The 18,680-nt window shown below is 37.0% G+C and overlaps 1 protein-coding gene across 8 annotated transcripts in view; it reads right to left on the bottom strand.

The window, feature by feature from the left end:
- The window catches only part of NAALADL2 (N-acetylated alpha-linked acidic dipeptidase like 2), a 1,279,597-nt gene that overhangs the window by 921,662 nt on the left and 339,255 nt on the right, over positions 1-18,680 (bottom strand). For 2 of the 8 annotated variants that reach the window (XM_070242642.1, XM_070242637.1), the window contains one exon: positions 1,905-2,044. The exons of the other annotated variants lie outside the window; for them this stretch is intronic. The gene's annotated coding sequence lies outside the window, so the exon portion shown is untranslated. The remainder of the gene's footprint in view (positions 1-1,904; positions 2,045-18,680) is intronic. 8 annotated transcript variants of the gene reach the window in all.

Genomic DNA, 18,680 nt, shown 5'->3' with positions numbered 1-18,680 from the left:
CAGCTTAATCTACAGAAAATTCCCATCTACAAGGCTAGATTTTTTAGTATTAGACAAGCCAGACACAGTAGACAGTATAATAGCCCCCAAAGACATCCACATCCTAATCCCTCCAACCTGAGTACTTATGATGTTACATGACAAAAGGGAATTAAGGTTGCAGATGCAATTAAGGTTACTAATCAGTTGACCCTGAGATTACTTGGAATTATCCTGATAGGCCCAATCTAATGACATGAGTCCTTAAAAGTAGAAGAGGAACAGACAGAAAGGAGGGTCAGAGAGACGTGATGTGAAAAAGACTTGATCTAATATGGTTTGTTTTGAAGATGAAGAAAGGGGATACAAGCCAATGAATTCAGGTGGCCTCTAGCTGCTAGAAAAGGCCGACTCTCACACAGGCTTCTAGAAAGGAACACAGTCTTGTGGACACCTCCATCTTAACACAGTGAGACCCAGTTTGGACTTCTGATCTGCAGAACTATAAGACAATGAATTTGGAATTTTTTTTTTTTTTTTTGAGGAAGATTAGCCCTGAGCTAACTGCTGCCAATCCTCCTCTTTTTGCTGAGGAAGACTGGCCCTGAGCTAACATCTGTGCCCATCTTCCTCTACTTTACACGTGGGACACCTACCAGAGCATGGCTTGCCAACTGGTGCCATGTCTGCACCCGGGATCCGAATCAGTGAACCCAGGGCCACTGAAGCGGAACCTGCTCACTTAACCATTGCACCACTAGGCACTCCGGAATTTGGATGATTTTAAGCCACCAAGTTTGTATTAATTTGTTATAGCAGCAATAGAAAACTAACACACCAGTATATTCTAATTTCTGAATTGAAATTATGTTTGTGACTTAAAGTGAGTATAGGACTGTTCCATCCAATAGGAGTGAAAACAAAAGTCATGATAGCTGCCGGGGTTTTCATCCAGGAGAGGAGAAGGATGAATCCACAAACTTTAAAGGGGCAATGGAAAACAGCAATAAATTTAGGTTGTGAACATATCATGAATGATTCTTGTTCAACCTGCCAGTTATAATAAATGTGCTTTCATTAATTTCTTCATTCATTTAGGCTAAAATTAGCTTGAATTGGTTTTGCTATTTATAACCAAATAGTTTTAATGACTAAAACTGTAAGGATAATTATCCCAACAACGGGTACAAATGGCTTCAAGCAGGGTTGTTAAACACCATAGTGCTAGAGTGGGAACAATATCTGGGGCTTCTAATTTTTTTTAAGGTTTTTTTTTTTTTTTAAAAGATTGGCACCTAAGCTAACAACTGTTGCCAATCTTCTTTTATTTTTTTGATTTTTCTCCCCAAATCCCCCCTGTACGTAGTCGTATAATTTTTTTAGTTGTGGGTTCTTGTAGTTGTGGCATGTGGGACGCTGCCTCAACATGGCCTGATGAGCGGCGCCATGTCCTCGCCCAGGACCCCAACCAGCGAAACCCTGGGCTGCCAAAGTGGAGCATGCAAACTTAACCACTCGGCCACAGGGCTGGTCCCTAACTTTTTTTTTTTAACAAAAATAAATCATAAAAACGCTATAAAGAACACCTCATTTCATCCTTACAAAAACCTCAAGAAAGTCCACACTATTTTATACACTGAGAAACTAAGTTTCAGAAAAGTTAAATAACTTTGCCAAGGTCACAAGTGATGGAATTGGCATTCAATTCCAGTATTTCTGACACCAAAGCTCTACTGTATCATTCATTCATTCAGCAAACATTCATTGACTACTTACTATGTCCCAGACACTGCGATATCTAGCTTGCTGACATTTAATAAGGCCTCATTATATGCCAAGTACTTTCCATATCTTAATTCACGTAATCCTTGTTCTATTATGATGTCCATTTTAGAGATGACACCCCAAAATAATAAGAAACTTGCCTGAGGTCTTGCAAATGACAGAGCCAGGATTCAAATCAGGCAGTGTGATCCGTAGTGATTCTTAACCACTGATCTCTGCAGCAGTCTGTCCTAGGTGCAGAATATACAGATACCATCTCTCTTCTCATGGAGGTTAGCTTCTAGTTGGAGAGACAGAGAGAACAAAGCAAAGAAACAAAGTTCTAATTGCAATAGGATTATGTAAGAAAAGGGCAGGAAGTGCTATGAAAGAATAACAAGATGTCAAAAGATGTTTAAGGAAGTAACATTTAAACAGAGATAGAAATTTGAAGGGCCAGCCACAGGAATGTTTGAGGGATAGGGAGGGAAGCACACTGGCAGCATGAGAGAAAGCCTAGCGGTAGAAAAGAACTTGGCCCTTTCTTGCAGTTGAAGGAAGGCCAACGTGCCAGAAGCAAAGATTTAGTTTGATAGAATTAAACAGTGAGAGTTGCAGCAATAAATGGAGAGATTTAATATTGGTTTTATACTTCTTTATTACTTGAAATGAAATTTCCCTACGAAATTAATAATAAGAATTATTAATCAAAAAAATCTTATTTTCAAAATGAATTATATACATCTAATAAAAGAAATCATTTTGACTGTCTTCCATCTATCTCTATCGGAGGAACAGCATTGCCTTTTGGTCCCATAATAGACTAAAGCACAGGCATTACTGAATGGTAGCTATTTCACTTGCAGAACCAAAGGCCTCTAGAACATAAATAATAACGAGGCTGTCCATTCAGTCAATTCATTCCTAATTTACTGACTATCTGGTCAGTTTTAGCTCATGGTAAATAAACAAAATTAACTATATCATTTTCATTGTTGGTTATAATAAAATCAATTATATTGATGCATGATGTATAAACTACGATAAATATCTACAAGTGCATATGTATAACTCTGAAAAATAAAATTCACAAAGTAACCAGTCATATCCACTAATACATTTGGAATATGATATTTATTGCATATTTCAGAAAGCTTGCTATCTTTAAGCACAGTGCTTAAATTCACAGTCAAAATCAGAATGTTTCTCAGAAATTTTGTGATAGAGAATGAATTATCAGTAATATTCTTTTGTTAACAAGGAGATACTGTTAGAATGTCTTCTTGTTATAAATTCACTCTAAATAAAATAATTCCTTATAATTACTAATATTTAATAAATTAAAATACTGAATTCTATATATACAAATTAACTTTTCCAGTTATGATTTTTTTTTTTTTTGAGGAAGATTAGCCCTGAGCTATGATCTGCTGCCAATCCTCCTCCTTTTGCTAGGGAAGACTGGCCCTGAGCTAACATCCGTGCCTATCTTCCTCTACTTTACATGTGGGATGCCTACCACAGCATGGCGTGCCAAGTGGTGCCATGTCCGCACCCGGGATCTGAACTGGCGAACCCCAGGCCGCCGAAGTGGAACGTGCGAACTTAACAGCTCTGCCACCGGGCCACCCCTCCAGTTATAATTTTGATGTAATAGATATTACAATAAATAACATATCACTAAACAAAATTATATGCAATTACAGTCAAAAAAAGAGTAAGAAATAATTTATGAAATTCAATATAACTGATAATCCATTTAAATTAGTATGATGATGATTCCCCTCTAACTCTGATCCCTAAAAATAATAGGGGTGTTAAACATGGAAGTATTAATCCACTTGGTTTATAGAAGATGTTGAGAATTGATACTTTTTAAAAATCAAACAACTAGGCTTTAAGTTCATTTTACAGAAATCGCTTAAATTTGTACTGCCTTCCTCAGAGATTAAAAAAATAAAGAAGACCAAAAAGGTGCATTCTAAAATGATATTGCAAAAAGAATAATTTGTGTTACAGAGAAAATATTTTAAATTTTCTTTCCTTATAATAAAGAGAAATAGAGGCATGTGAGGATGGGATTGTTATATTTACCAAATGGGCATATACTTGGTTAAAGATAATGTTAAAGTGTCATTTCATTTTTCCAAAGTGATACACATAAAATATGTCAACCAATACCTTTCTAGTTATTAAAAATTTCTGGAACAATCTATGTCTTAAGATACTGGAATAATGCACGTTGCTGTATATTTGGGCGCAACGGTCTTTTGCAAATTTGCCCACTAGGAATACTGCAGCCTTATACTCCAGCAAAAGATACAAAGCATTTGCTTAACAAGATTTTGGGTTGGCAAAAAATCCTTCAAATGGAACATTTTAATTAGGGTCTCTCAATAAGAAAAACTACAAAGACTTTTTTTTAAAGAAAAGAAGGAGTTGTGTTTTGTTTGTCTTCATAAAGAAAACAATAAAGAGAAAACCCAGACACTCGGGAGGAAGAGCAAACCTGGTTTTAAATTATATCCACTTTGATGGCAGTAAATTCTTCCAAAAGCATGCATTTATAAAGATATAAACTACTTTAATCTTTTGCATCCTCTTAACAGCTTTAGCAGAAATTACTTTCATAAAGTATTAGCTATAGTCAAGCAGAAATAAATGTTACAGTCAAGTAGAAGTACAAGCACACAGGAATTCTGTGTGAGTGTTCTTCTCTTTCTTTTTTGTCCTATTTATTTATTTGAGGAACATTCTTTCCACTGTAAATAGATCAAGAAAAAAATATTCAGTGCTTTTTTTGATAGGGAGACAGGGCCTAAAATTGAATTGCCTGTGGAAGACCGAACAAAATAAAACAGTCCACACTGCACATTCTCCAACCATGCAGCCATCATTTCTCTCCCCACACCCTCAATGCTCCCTCAGTGACGCTCTTGGTTGAGCATGTGAGAACAAGACACACCACCCACATCTCCCAGCCTTTGCACATACATTTCCCTGTACCAGACATGCACCCACATATACCACAGTAAATATATCCACAGATACACGATATGCCAGATATCATTCAAGACCCAGCTCAGCCCATAGGTCACTGCTCTGAGCCCACCTTCTCTCACCTTCTCCTTCATCCCTGACCCCAGCACCTGTCTGGGGCCACGTGTTCTACAGTTATGCAGCTCATTTGTGGGCAGAGGTTACAGATGTCTATGCGGAAGCCAGATCAGCCCTGGCAAACTTTATATTTGGCCCAGAAAGTGTTGTTTTCATTTTAAACTGGTCCAATATTTTTATATTATACGATTTACTATAAAATTCCAGATTTCCAGCTTTGCTGGAGAAGAAAGAAAGATCTCCCACATTTTCACATGGCAAAAATCCTTTGGAGCCAAGCAGCTCCAATGCACTAGGCAGGAGCTGTCAATTTCACCATGCCCCCTGTGGTCTCCCCATTCTGGGTCTGCCAGCTCTCCTATAGTGTTATAGTTGCAGTGTGTGTGTGTGTGTGTGTGTGTGTGTGCATTTTATCACAAAGAACTATTTCTCTGTACCTAGCCCACTCATCTCATTTATTTTTGTCATCCTAACCTATACATTACTTGACTTTGATAGCCCTAGGCTATGGGAACATGAACATCACAGAAAACTTAAATATATACATCACTTATTATTACCATTACCTTTATTATGGCGTCCAATTTCAACCATGAGTCTTTATTCCCTCACTCCAAACTCATTTTCAATGCAACTAAAAATACCTATTTATCCCCTCCCCGGCTATTCTTCTGTTTAATGTGTTTAATGACCAGAAGAAAGACTGTCAGAAGGTAAAGCTATCGATAATTTTCAATTTGGATAATTAATCCATATATAAAGAAATTAGTTTAAAGAATGTTCCATGTTCTTACCTCCCTTCCAGATAATTGGCTTCCTGCCCAGGATTAAACACAGAAGGCCCAGAGAAGCACCAGAAGTTCCACCATAAGCTTCCGGGATCAGCTGACAACCACAGGGTCCTCTGGGAAGTCAGAACTCTGTATAATTGCCTGAAACTCCTCCAGGCCCAGCCAGGCTTGATTTCAGTGACTAAGTGGTTCATTTGCTCAATCTGTCTGAGAGCTTACCAGGGGAAAACAGGTTTTTCATCACTTGTAAAGTGAGAAATGTTACATTTTTTCAAAAATGTAATCAGACTTTATTCAGTCTCCGTGAAAAGTATAGAAGACAGCACATGTTTTCTGTTTAAACATTAATAAAAAGAATAGCAAACATTACCTCATCATCTACTATACACCAAGTACTGAGCTAAGTGACATGCACATAGCCTTTCTTTACACTGCTCAACCTCGAGCTAGGTATTGTCATTTATATTTTATAGATGAGGGAGCTGAATCATAAGGAAAGGTGAACTATACTGACTAATATAATAGGATTAATAACCTGAAATTCTGGGATGCAAACCTACATAGGTTTGATGCCAAGCATCTACTGATTCTCTAAGCTATGCTCTGCCTTCTCCCAAGCATTCAATTCTACTCATTCCCAGTCTTCTCTGGGGACTAAGGCCTTAGTTAATGAGCAAATGGGCCATGAATCAGTGGTTGATGTGAAATCTGAAAAGCATAACCTTACTGGAAAGCAGCTGAGGATGTTTACCTGGGGAAGAGAAGGAAAAAGATGTAATTGCTGCTTCTGAATATTTGGGGGATGAATCAGTTGTTTGGGGATCTAAACTTCATGCAAGTTGTTAAAAAAAAGTGATTTCTATGAAAATTAATGCGAAATTACAAATGCAAAATTAGCTATTAAAGTTAATATTTAGAATGACAGAAAATAAATGCCAAAATTTAAAAATGTCAACATATACCATATTCATAAAATATCCAGAAAAATAATATAGTATTTTTTATTAAATAATTACCTGGCATACCTTTATAGCACTCTTTTCTCAATGTTTTTGCCTGTATATTCTCGATTGCCTCCTTAAGTATTTTATGGCAATGATTTTTTTTTTTTTTGAGGAAGATTAGCCCTGAGCTAACTGCTGCCAATCCTCCCCTTTTTGCTGAGGAAGACTGGCGGTGAGCTAACATCCATGCCCATCTTCCTCTGCTTTATACATGGGATGCCTACCACAGCATGGCTTTTGCCAAGCGGTGCCACGTCCGCACCCGGGATCCAAACCGGCGAATCCCAGGCCACAGAGAAGCAGAACGTGTGAACTTAACCGCTGCGCCAGCGGGCCGGCCCCCAAATGGCAATGATTTTATAATATTTTCTACAGAGACAATAGAGAGATAATTAGGCTTTTTAATTGCATGGTTGATTGAAATTTGTTTTTATTAATGATATTTTAGAAAAGTTTCTGTCAGCTTCACAAATCATCATTGAAAGTACCATATAAATTTTTAGGTTTGTTAGCAAATTAGGAAAAATTTCTGTCAAGTTTCTTTCATTTAAGAGCTGTCACAGATGTACTGTTTACAGGACTATTACAATTTTATACACTACAAACAAAGGAATTTTGAAGAATATTTTGTGCAATTCCCATAGAAAATGAAAGAATATATATGGTGCTTATAATGGTATATACTCCACTACAGAGTGTAGTCCTGAGAACAGAAAATGTTGGCTAGAGAAGCTTCAACCTAACAATTTTACACATCCGACGATTAGACAAATTTCGACCAACTAGCTTCTGACTCTACACATTCAAAGATCCACTACTCAACATACTTCTGGTGTGAGCTATCTCAGGATGTGTATGACTTCTGGCCACACATCTTTGTGTTCTAGCAGAGTGAGGAGTGGAAACTGTCTGGAAGCCATTCTTATGTTTTGGAATGGATAGCAATAACTTAAACATACATGAAAATTACTGTGAGCCACATAAACCGACCCCACTAAACCCAAACTAAGTGCATTTCCAACTGAAGCTCCCCAAAACCAGATCCCCAAACTGCCCCCAGCCCCTCCAACACCTCCTAAAATAAGCGGAAATGTAGCGGAGGAGAAGTTGGATTGCGAAGAGAGAGCTGTCCTAATTAATTGTGGTCGAAATAACTTATTTTTGCTAATCTAAAAACATGACCTTTAGCACTATTGCTGGGGCCCCTCCCAGGGCTTTGGAAGTGGTTCACGCACACAAGGAGCTTGAAGCTTAAGTTTTATTAATTTCACAGTAAAGCTGCCTCTGTTGTAGGGTTACTTTATAGATAAGGGATACTGTGGTCTGTGCTTATCTGTAGAGCATGGTACTATATAGCTTGGGGCAAAAATTATAGGGAAAAGGTTTCTGGTTCAGTTTTAGAAAAAACTTACTAACAAGCAGAGGTGTCTGACAATATCATGGGCTGCATCTGAAAGTTGTGAATTCCCATAACTGAAAGCAGTTGAACAGAAAATCTCCATGACATCTGGAGAGGATGATTGTGAATGGGAGTCAGGCCTAGGATACACGTGTGACTCTCTTATGGCTCTAAGTCACTGTGACATGTGGTTTTGACACATGAGCTCCGTTGTTGCTTGTTGTTTTATAAAAATTTGGGTTGAAAAAAAGAAAGCTAGTACCAAAAATAAATGTTTAATACAATAAAGAAATTCAGTTATTCAAAGGAATTCAAAATCTCATGTTGAACTATTTTTTCTCTTTAATTTAGTGGCTCTTTTTATTTTTTTAAAGAAATAAAAATAGGAAAACAAAACTTTTTACAAAATAAAATGTTAAAAGAAAAGCAGATGGGAATGGAGCTGCTCAGTTTGGAGCAAGGGGTAGAAGACCGAGAGCTGCCTTTGCCCTCTCCTCTTCCTCTTCACCAAGTGACCTGCATGGACTCCAACAGAATTTAGAATTTAGGGTTCCGTGAAAGTCAATGTTCTATCCCCTAAACCAACGGCCTCCTCTGAATTTGCACTATCCGTGTGAATTTCTGTATCTGAAGCATTTTTATAGCCAATCTTGAAGCAAAGAGACTTTTGTGGAAGATCTCACCAGGGCTTCTTAACTGGGGCATGCATATTCCAAGTGTGACAGGTAAGGAAAGAGATAACAGGACCTGCAAGATAAAGGTGGGACAGCTTCCTGTACATCTGTTTTACTTGCTGTTAAGTACACGCAATGTTATTTTTATATTCAAATAAATACAACAACAAATACAATGGAATATTCTCAGAATTTTTAAGGACAAAATACACAGTTTCAAAGAACATTCCATCTGGCCACAGACAGTTGCCATTAGGACCTCAGGCCCTGCACAGAGGTATGTGTTTCATTCACGTCTACTGGGAGGAGGGTTTCAGGGAGAAGCCCTGCATTAAGCTAATACGTTCAGAATCGGGCTTGGAAGCTGGAGATATGGTTCTTAATCTCTGAAGGGTTGGACCATCTTAAAGTCAGAGGAAATGGCACCTGTCTCCCTTACTTGGCTGCAAAGATAAAAATCAATCCAAGTGATTTTTATTAAAAAGCTTCAGAGTTCTTGGCATTTCAAAGGACACTATGGGGTAAAGACGCACAGTCTGTGTCCTTTAAGAGCTTGCAGCCTGGTACTGACAACGGAGACAAATCAATGACTAATCCGAAACAGTTATCAGATGAAGGAAGCCCAGGGAGTTGCATTTTGAAGAGCAAAATGCAATCACGAGTTTTCTGTGGAATAAAGTTACTACAGAGCTATATGGAACTGTTTTTATTATTGACAGTGAGCATGTTGCTATCCACAATCTGAGGAAAACAAGTTTCCTGATAAGACTATTCTAAAAAGATAAACACGCATGAGAGCTAGAAAATAATTCTAAAATGCTGATTGACAACGATGGTAAACTGAGGGTTTATAAGAAGCTACAAGCTATGCTTGTAAAATGAAAATCCTAAATAGATTACTCTAAGGAAGATGATAAAATATTTCTAATCCTCTCTTGGAAAATATTTGTTCTTAATTTTATTACCATGCACTTATATAAATGTTTACTTTAAAGAGCTTTTGATAAGAATCCCATTATCATACTCTCATGTAAGGCATTTACAGGGATATTTTGCCTAGTACCCTATAACAAAATAACCAACTCAGTAATTCTAAGACTTAGTATTAAGATGGTAGGTGATTTTGTCATTTTATTTGATTCCTGTGGATTATCTAGTCATTCAGTTTGTTTCTTTTTCTTTTGGATATCTGTTTGCTTCCCTAACACTTCCACCAAAAGAACCAAGAAGAGCTAAAGTCAAATATATCAGCTTTAAGTTTGTGCCTCTTGTAAAATGCCCAGTGACAAAGGCATCAACTAAAATAATATCACCACATTTTGCGTTATTCACGACGGTTTTCTCCTCAAGTATATGAAGAGTGCTGGGATATTCCAATGCACGGTTTGCCACAAGGTCAGGTAATACCACAAGGCCTGCGGCTTAGGCACACCAAAGCACTCCTATCATGGAGCTGGTCTCAGGAATTCCAGTGCTGGCTTGCGAGAACAAATACTATAAAGTGTAAGCAAGGAACTGTCAGAGCTAGAAGAAAAGCAGTTTGAATAAGACAAAATCAAGAAGATCCTAATAAACAGTGGTTAAAAGCAAGAGTTTGAGATTCCAACATACTTCAATTAGAAATCAAATTCTGCTGCTTGGTTACCACAAGGGTGACCTTGGGCAAATTACATAATCTAAGTTTCAGTGTCCTTGTTGGTAATACTGTATCTCCGATTATTAAAGGAATGATTGTGTGTGTATATACGGGGAGAAAGAGAGAATCTATCTATCTCTATATATATCACTGAGGTACATGTAGTATGCCACACAATCTAAAGGCATATATAATCATAACCTATGGGCATACATTTTGCTAATGAATGGGGTAATTAATAGGCCCAATGTGTGTTAGTTTGGTTTTTTAAAATAATTTAGGGGTTTAAATGTCTGTTATGGGTTGAATGCTGAATTTATTTCCCTAAAAATTCGTATGTTGAAGTCCTAACCCAGTACCTCAGAATAAGACCGCATTTGGAGATAGGGTCTTTGCAGAGGTAATTGAGTTAAAATGAGGCCATTAACATGGGCCCTAGTCGAATATGACTGATGTACTTACAAGAGGAGCAAATTTGGACACAGTTTCCCTTTCTAGATGGAGAATTGAACTGCCCACGGTACATTCAATGGTTATGGCTGAGCCAGGACTAAAACCAGTCCAGGTATTCATCCCTCGGCTCTAGTGCTGACTTTAATGAAATGATTGGGTTTCAAAACCACTGTTAGAGACATTAGGGACTTTTTCTTAATATACTATTTTAAAGACTTTTTTTTTTTTTTTAAGATTTTATTTTTTCCTTTTTCTCCCCAACGCCCCCCGGTACATAGTTGTGTATTCTTCGTTGTGGGTTCTTCTAGTTGTGGCATGTGGGACGCTGCCTCAGCGTGGTCTGATGAGCAGTGCCATGTCCGCGCCCAGGATTCGAACCAACGAAACACTGGGCCGCCTGCAGCGGAGCGCGCGAACTTAACCACTCGGCCACGGGGCCAGCCCCTTAATATACTATTTTAAAGGTAATAGAAAATATTCTGAAAAGTCTTTCTCGTTATTTAGAACTGTTCTGAAAAGACTGAAAAACAACCATAACACAACTTTTTTCTATGAGTGAGGATAGGTGTTATGGGCTGAATTTTGTCCCCTAAAAAACTTCATCGTGAAGTTCTAACCCTCAATATCTCAGAATGTGACTTTATTTGGAGATAGGGTCTTTACAGAGGTGATTAGGTTAATATGGGGCTATTAGGGTGGGCCCTAATCCCATATGACTGGTATTCTTATAAAAAGAGGAAATTTGAACATACACATGGACAGAGGGAAGACTATGTGAAGACACAGGGAGAAGACAGCCACCTGCAAGCCAAGGAGAGAGGCCTGGAACCAATTTCTCCCTCAGTCCTCAGAAGAAACTAACCCTGCTGACACCTTGATCTAGAACTTTTAGCCCCCAGAACATGAGAAAATAATTTTCTATTGTTTAAGCCACCTAGTCTGTGGTACTTTGTTATGGCAGCCCTAGCAAGCTAACACACTGTCTAAGCTAACATCCTTGCTGAATGGCTGGCCACTTTCGTCTATAAAAAGGTGAGCCCAAGGATATTGTCAAACAAGGGCCAGGACTTTGCAAATAGTTTGGTTCCCCTTCAGCATGAGCCAAAGAAAACTCAGTTTTGTATTTTTTTATCTATTAATGACAAATCATATGAAACCTATCTAACATGTCATAGAAATACATGTTAGGAAATGTCAAAAGGCATGCCTCACATTGTTTTGGACTGGATAATTATTGAAGCTGGAGATCCCAGACATTTATCTAAGGCATAAAAAGTTGACCACTACTTTGTGAGAAATATAGATTTGCAGTCAAAGTTCCCAGATGAATTGATTGCAAAATAAACCTTTAAGTAATGGAGAGAGTTGGCCTGCTATATGGTGTAATTAGATGTAAACCAATTACATTTTGGAAGATATCTGTCAAAAAATAACTTTTGTTTAAGAATGGCTGATCTTAAAGAATTATTTCTGACAGTAGAAGTTAAACTGGACATTATTATTAAAGCAATTCCTAGACACACATGCACACACACACATACACAAAAAAATCATATTATCAGAGTATAGAAGGGCACATATCTTTCACTTACAGTCATACACTGCATAATGATATTTTGTTCAACAATAGGCCACATACATATGGTGGTCCCATAGGATTAGTACCATACAGCCTAGGTGTGTAGTAGGTAGGCTATACCATTTCATTTGTGTAAGCATACTCTCTAATGTTCACACAACCAATTCACCTAATAACACATTTCTCAGAATGTATCCCCATTGTTAAGCAATGGCATGACAGTATTTATGGTAGAGGAAATACTCTTATCTTAACGAGGTTCATTTTGAGCACCAAAATGAATTTGCTGGAATCACCATCCAAACTGAATTGAGACCCCAAAGGGAACACAAGATTCAAGTTTCAATTGAAGTGTTAGTGATGCTCCCTCAGGGAAATTTATATGAACTTGTGCTGTTGAGGGAGCACTGCAATCAATGTTAGAGCCTAGCATCTCTTTTTTCAGTCTGAGGAAGATTCACCCTGAGCTAACATTCCTTGACAATCCTCCTCCTTTTTTGCTTGAGGAAGATTAGCCCTGAGCTAACATGTGTGCCAATCTTCCTCTACTTTGTACGTAGGATGCCTCCATGGCATGACTGATGAGTGGAGTAGGTCCGCACTCGGGATCTGAACTCAGGAAACCCAGGCCATGAGCGTGCAGAACACTAACCACTCGGTCACGGAGCCGACCTCAAAAGCCTAGCATCTTTTGACCTCACTTCACAAAATGGCTTTTAATCGTCACATTAAAATGACCTAAAGTACACAAAACTATAGGATTCCATATATAAAAATCATGCACAAGACACACTCTTAAATTTTTCCCAGTCCTCAAATATTTACCTAGACTAACAGTTCTTAGCCTTTCATCTGTACCCAACACGATTCACATTTTTATTAAACTTCCACAAGAAATAGTTATTATTATGATGTGGTATAACGGGGTAGGGTAAATACATGTGTGTGGTGGTGGGAGTGGTGTATGCCACGCCTTACATATATTAGACACTAAATATCTGTTGAAGAAATATCTAATACTATATACTTACATAAAAGTTTGAAAGCTTAAATGCATATTTTCTATTTAACCTTATTTTTCAAAAATGTAAGAGAGAGTAACTATGGGGATAGGTAAGTTATCTGGCTAGTAGTAACCTCTGTACAGATACACTCATGAAAATACGATTCAGGAAAATAAGCAATTTTATAAAGTTAGTGGGAAGGTTCAAGAAATGTCAACTAATTTATACACTACTTATATATTACCTATTTACCCTCCAGTAATTTTTACCTAATACAAAAGTGTCAATCTATTTCCCAATGGTTCTTTCGTAGTTATGTGTCCTGCCAACTCCTTGAATGAGATGCTATGAAAATTTTGTACTAACTGACTCATTGCAAACGTTTACCCAAAAATTCTTGGCACCTTTATAAGGATTTGGCCACTACAGAAAGGTAAATGCTCATCAGAGCTTTTTACTGTGCTATTATAAAGTGAAATTAGTGGAATCTGGACATATGAATAATTCAAAGAAGATAGAGACCTAGGTTTTGCCGTATCATTTTAGCTTATATCCTAGTATGCTGGACAGAAATTTCATTGTCTATATATTTTTTTCTGTTACCTTCACACAACATGGTTCTTTTTAATGAAAGCTGCCGCTACTGTATTCTAATAAGCAAAAAGAAAACTATACCCCAGGACACTTCCAATGCAAATAGAGCCTCCATAAACATCCCTAGTACTGTTTTCGTATCTGACTGACTACATATTACATGGGCTATTTTGGTTTCCTACCTACTTCAGGTTTACAACAAAGATTTATTTCCACACAAAATATTTATTTAATACTCATTCAACTTTTCAAAATCTCTGGGGCCCCATTAGGTAAATATGCAGTTGAAACAAAACAAAATAGGTTACATAATCAGTCAATATGCACAAGAAAACGTTTACAGAAAGCTATGGCTCTGTAAATCATACTTTTAAATGTGATTTTAAAAACTATTTCATACCACACAAGTTGAAGATCTCAGAGTTTGGATGGATAACATAAACATAGATAAATACACACACACACACACACACACACACACACACACACACACACACCTTTTTTTTTTGAGGAAGATTAGCCCTGAGCTAACTACTGCCAGTCCTCCAGTCCTCCTCTTTTTGCTGAGGAAGACTGGCCCTGAGCTAACATCCATGCCCATCTTCCTCTACTTTATATGTGGGATGCCTACCACAGCATGGCTTTTTGCCAAGCAGTGCCATGTCTGCACCCGGGATCCAAACTGGCGAACCCTGGGCCGCCAAGAAGCGGAATGTGCGAACTTAACCACTGTTCCACCGGGCTGGCCCCCAACACCAACGTTTTTTAAGCAATATGATTTTGGAAAGTAGATTATTAAAGCTTTCTCTAAAGCAAATCCTGTTTTTCCATAATCTTCCATTATACAATCAGAGATGCTTCCTCTCTAGGAGAAAATAATCCACCAAGTAAAACTGTGTAATGATAAAGGTATTATAAGTGATGGCCAGGCTTCTGAAGGACGGGAATTTCAGCAAGCTCAACTAATTTATTATGCCTGTTAAATAAGCATAGTTGCTCTACTGACTTTCTTTTTGCAGCATTTTCTAAATTCTCTGATGCAATATACATCAAATATAACATCTAGCTCACATAAGTTCACAAATGGGAATATTCCAGAAATCTTTAAAGTCCACTAGTGGACTCCTCACTTTTGCCTTCTTTTCTGTTTGTTTCATTTGATCATTTGCATCCGTGTGTTTTGCATTAGTAGAACGGCGTGGCCCCATAACACAATGTGAGGAAGCCTTTAGTAACATATAGTGAGGCCTTGTTTAATAACTTTTTTAACTTTTAATTTTCATATTGTGGAGAATGAATTCATATTCTATTTTGTTATTTCATAAGTGTTAACTCTTTATAATGAACGTTATGTCAAATGGTACCTGTACGTGGGAATTTTAATTTGTATGACTTTTTTTCAATACTTAAGAGATTCAAAATACCAAATTATTCATTTGCCATTGATAATGTTTCCATAATTCTAAAAAAGACTGAAAATTTCACGTAAATTTTATTTTTTTAAAGGTTAATGCACCAATATAAAAATTCAAAAGCCAGGTGTCTTTAGTGTACAAAATATAAAATTCTATGCCTTAGAGGAGACCACATGGTAACGTAGTTTGGGCTTTATATTAGCGATAAATTCTGCTGCTGCCACTGCATATATATGTGTGTATATATATACATATATATATAATTAAAATAATAAACATATATAATAAAAATAAAAGTAGTAAGCAAAATATTATTTTTAACTTTAAGGTTATACAGAAATTTAACTCTCCTTTCCTTTTAGATTTATTTAAATTGAAAGTATCTTTATATGAATGTTTCAAATCTCAGTAATTACCTATAGTCTAGCTAAAAAGGAAACAAAAAGTAAGCCCAATATAATATGCAAAAGAAAAGGAGGGAAAGAAAGAAATAAAGATTTTTATTGTTAAAGTCTGTTCTGCTCATTTCTACTTCTAGTATTTGGGCTACTTGTGTATACTTGCAAACTACAAATTCAGGGAAGAAAGTCTTACTGAAGCTATTAGCATGGCCACACGTCAAACAAGCAAATTACAAAAGAAAAATACACACAGAGAAAAAGCAAAACAGAAAGGGACTATTTTAGTACAAATTCTGCATCCAGTGAATGCCATATCTGATAAAATGGGGTGGCTATTATCCTTATGCTTCAACTCGGACACAGCTGAGTGCGTTGTATGGGCAAGAACCAGAACCTATTACCAACAAATGCAAGTCCTAGCCAATGCAGTGATCAGTGTTTCTCAACTCACTGTGCAATTTCTATATACATTTTTGTTAACTAGAAGCAAAAGTTGAATATATCAAAGGATGAGTATTATGGTATTCATCAAGAAAAAAAGTAGCATAGTAAAAATGCTGATGTAAGAGAGAGATTCTTATTCAATTAAAGTTGCTCTTCATAAAGACCTAGTACATGAGCTAATAAAATTTCAAATCCTCTAAAGGCTGAAACACTAAAATACACAAGCATATTCCCAATGAACAAATTCTTAATGAGGAGTACTGTGTCCATACTCTAGACTTGGAACACTCAAGCTCAATTTCAAGTTTTCTCATTTGTCTTGTGACCGTAAAATCATCCAATCGGTTTTGTGTCTGTTCCCTATTCTATAACTGGGAATAATGATGCTTATCCTGCCTTGTTTACCAAATAGCTATAAGGACCCAAGACCTTATCTGACCATATTATATCTGAGAAAATGTACTATAAACTGTAAGGCAGAATAAAAGGGTTATGTAAATTAGCTATAGTCAAATCAGTCGGAAGATATTTGGATATACATAACTTGAAAAACGCTGGTGTCTTATCTGAAAACTCTATCACCACACAAAAACCGGAGAAAGCAATGAAGCACAGTGGAAGGTAGAGGTTCTGGAGTCAGACACTCCTAGTTTTGAATCCAATTTCAGGTAAGTCTTATCTATGCAACTGGAAAAAAATCTCAATTTGGCTCTCTGTAAGATGGGGATAATAGTATTTTCCATTCAGAATTTGCAGAATTGATAAATCTGTGATCTATTTTCCAGAAAGGACTTGCCGCCCTCACTCCCAGGAGTGTTGTGAGCAGACAGCCTTCAGCAGGACCTTCAAAGGTTAGACCTAGAGGCAGAGAACCACTGAGCCCAATATGATATTTTGGGTGTCCCACATTGGATGGCTGATTTACGTGGAAATAAAAGTTCTATCCCTCTAAACCAGACCCAGGACAACTCTCAAGGTCTATTCTAAATCCAGATCTCCCTGTAGTGTTGGCTCAGGGGGGCATTGGGACTGTGGAGCAGTTTGACTTCTCCTTTGGCCCACTCCTGCTTCCTTTCCTCCCTTCCATAGGATTGATCCTAGGACACGCCATTCCAAACATCCTCTATGCTAAACTCTATGTTAGAGTCAGCTTTGGGAGGAGGCCAACCTGTGACAAAGGATTAGTGACAATATAGACAAAGGGCCTAATAATTAATTCATTATCCAATAAGTAATTGAAGGCTGCTATGGATAGCCTCAAACAATTATTTTAAACTATCAACCACAACAGTTAATAATTACTGCTGCTACAGAGGCAAAGAAGATAGTAGAATATAATCAGAAACAAAATTAAACACTTTGACTATTAATAGGATAACTCAGGCCCAACATAGATTATAGCGAACCACAGCAGTCACATGGATCATTTAAGTCAAAATGTATTTTCACATAAAACATCTACATAACCGAAGCAGAATTTTTTTCTTGGACAGTTAAGAGTTATCTCATATTTTCATTTGTTTTCAAATTGTGAATGTAATTGAAGATGGCAAACTTTGATGAAATAATTTATTGCATTTTCCAATGGTCTCCTCTACACAGTGGTCTCTATTTCACAGTGAGTTGATGATGCTTTCGAACAAAACGCCTAAGGAAAATTAGTGAGTAAACATTTAAAAAACAGCACAGTGGAGACTTGCCAAAATAGACTCGAGCTGATACATAATAATTCCTGAAATGTTAACACGACATCTTACTACTGAAACAAGAAAAGACTTGATAGGTAACACGACATCTTACTACTGAAACAAGAAAAGACTTGATAGGTATCAGCAGTTAATAAGATAGCATAAACAGTGCGAAAGGTTTATGTTTTAGAGCCAAGTTGTTCCAGGCAATGTTGGACGGCAATCAGCAAGTCACATTTAGATGTGCTACACTAAAACAAACAAACAAAAACAGCTAATCACCCTAATTTTAGACCAACTAAGCAATCCTTTGAGATATATCCTTTTTATTACCAATATCCAAGATAGGAAAGACAGTACGAATGTAAACTTACAAAATATCAGACATTCCTCAAATCTCATTTTGGCCGATCCTAGATTCATTAATGGGGTAGGAAGTAACCACTCTTGGTTTCACCTTTTCTAAATTTTCCCATTTTAACAGCCAAAAAGATCTCATAAACTAATTAGCAGTAGAAGTAGGTAACATTTATTGAATCCTAATATTTGCCAGATGCTAGGCTAATATTTATTTGGATTATCTCCTTTTAACCTTAACAAATACACCAGTAGGCAGAAACTCTGACTATTTCCTTTTTACAGATGGACAAAATGAAAAATAGAAGGGTTAACTAATTTCCCAAATGATATAGCTCGAATTTAAACCTCTCATATATGATTAGAAAATTTCTAACTTAA

This window comes from Equus caballus, chromosome 19, assembly GCF_041296265.1.
Source record: "Equus caballus isolate H_3958 breed thoroughbred chromosome 19, TB-T2T, whole genome shotgun sequence".
Classification (NCBI taxonomy): domain Eukaryota; kingdom Metazoa; phylum Chordata; class Mammalia; order Perissodactyla; family Equidae; genus Equus; species Equus caballus.
Note: the sequence above shows the minus strand (reverse complement) of the source record. Positions and strands in the feature narration are given on the sequence as shown.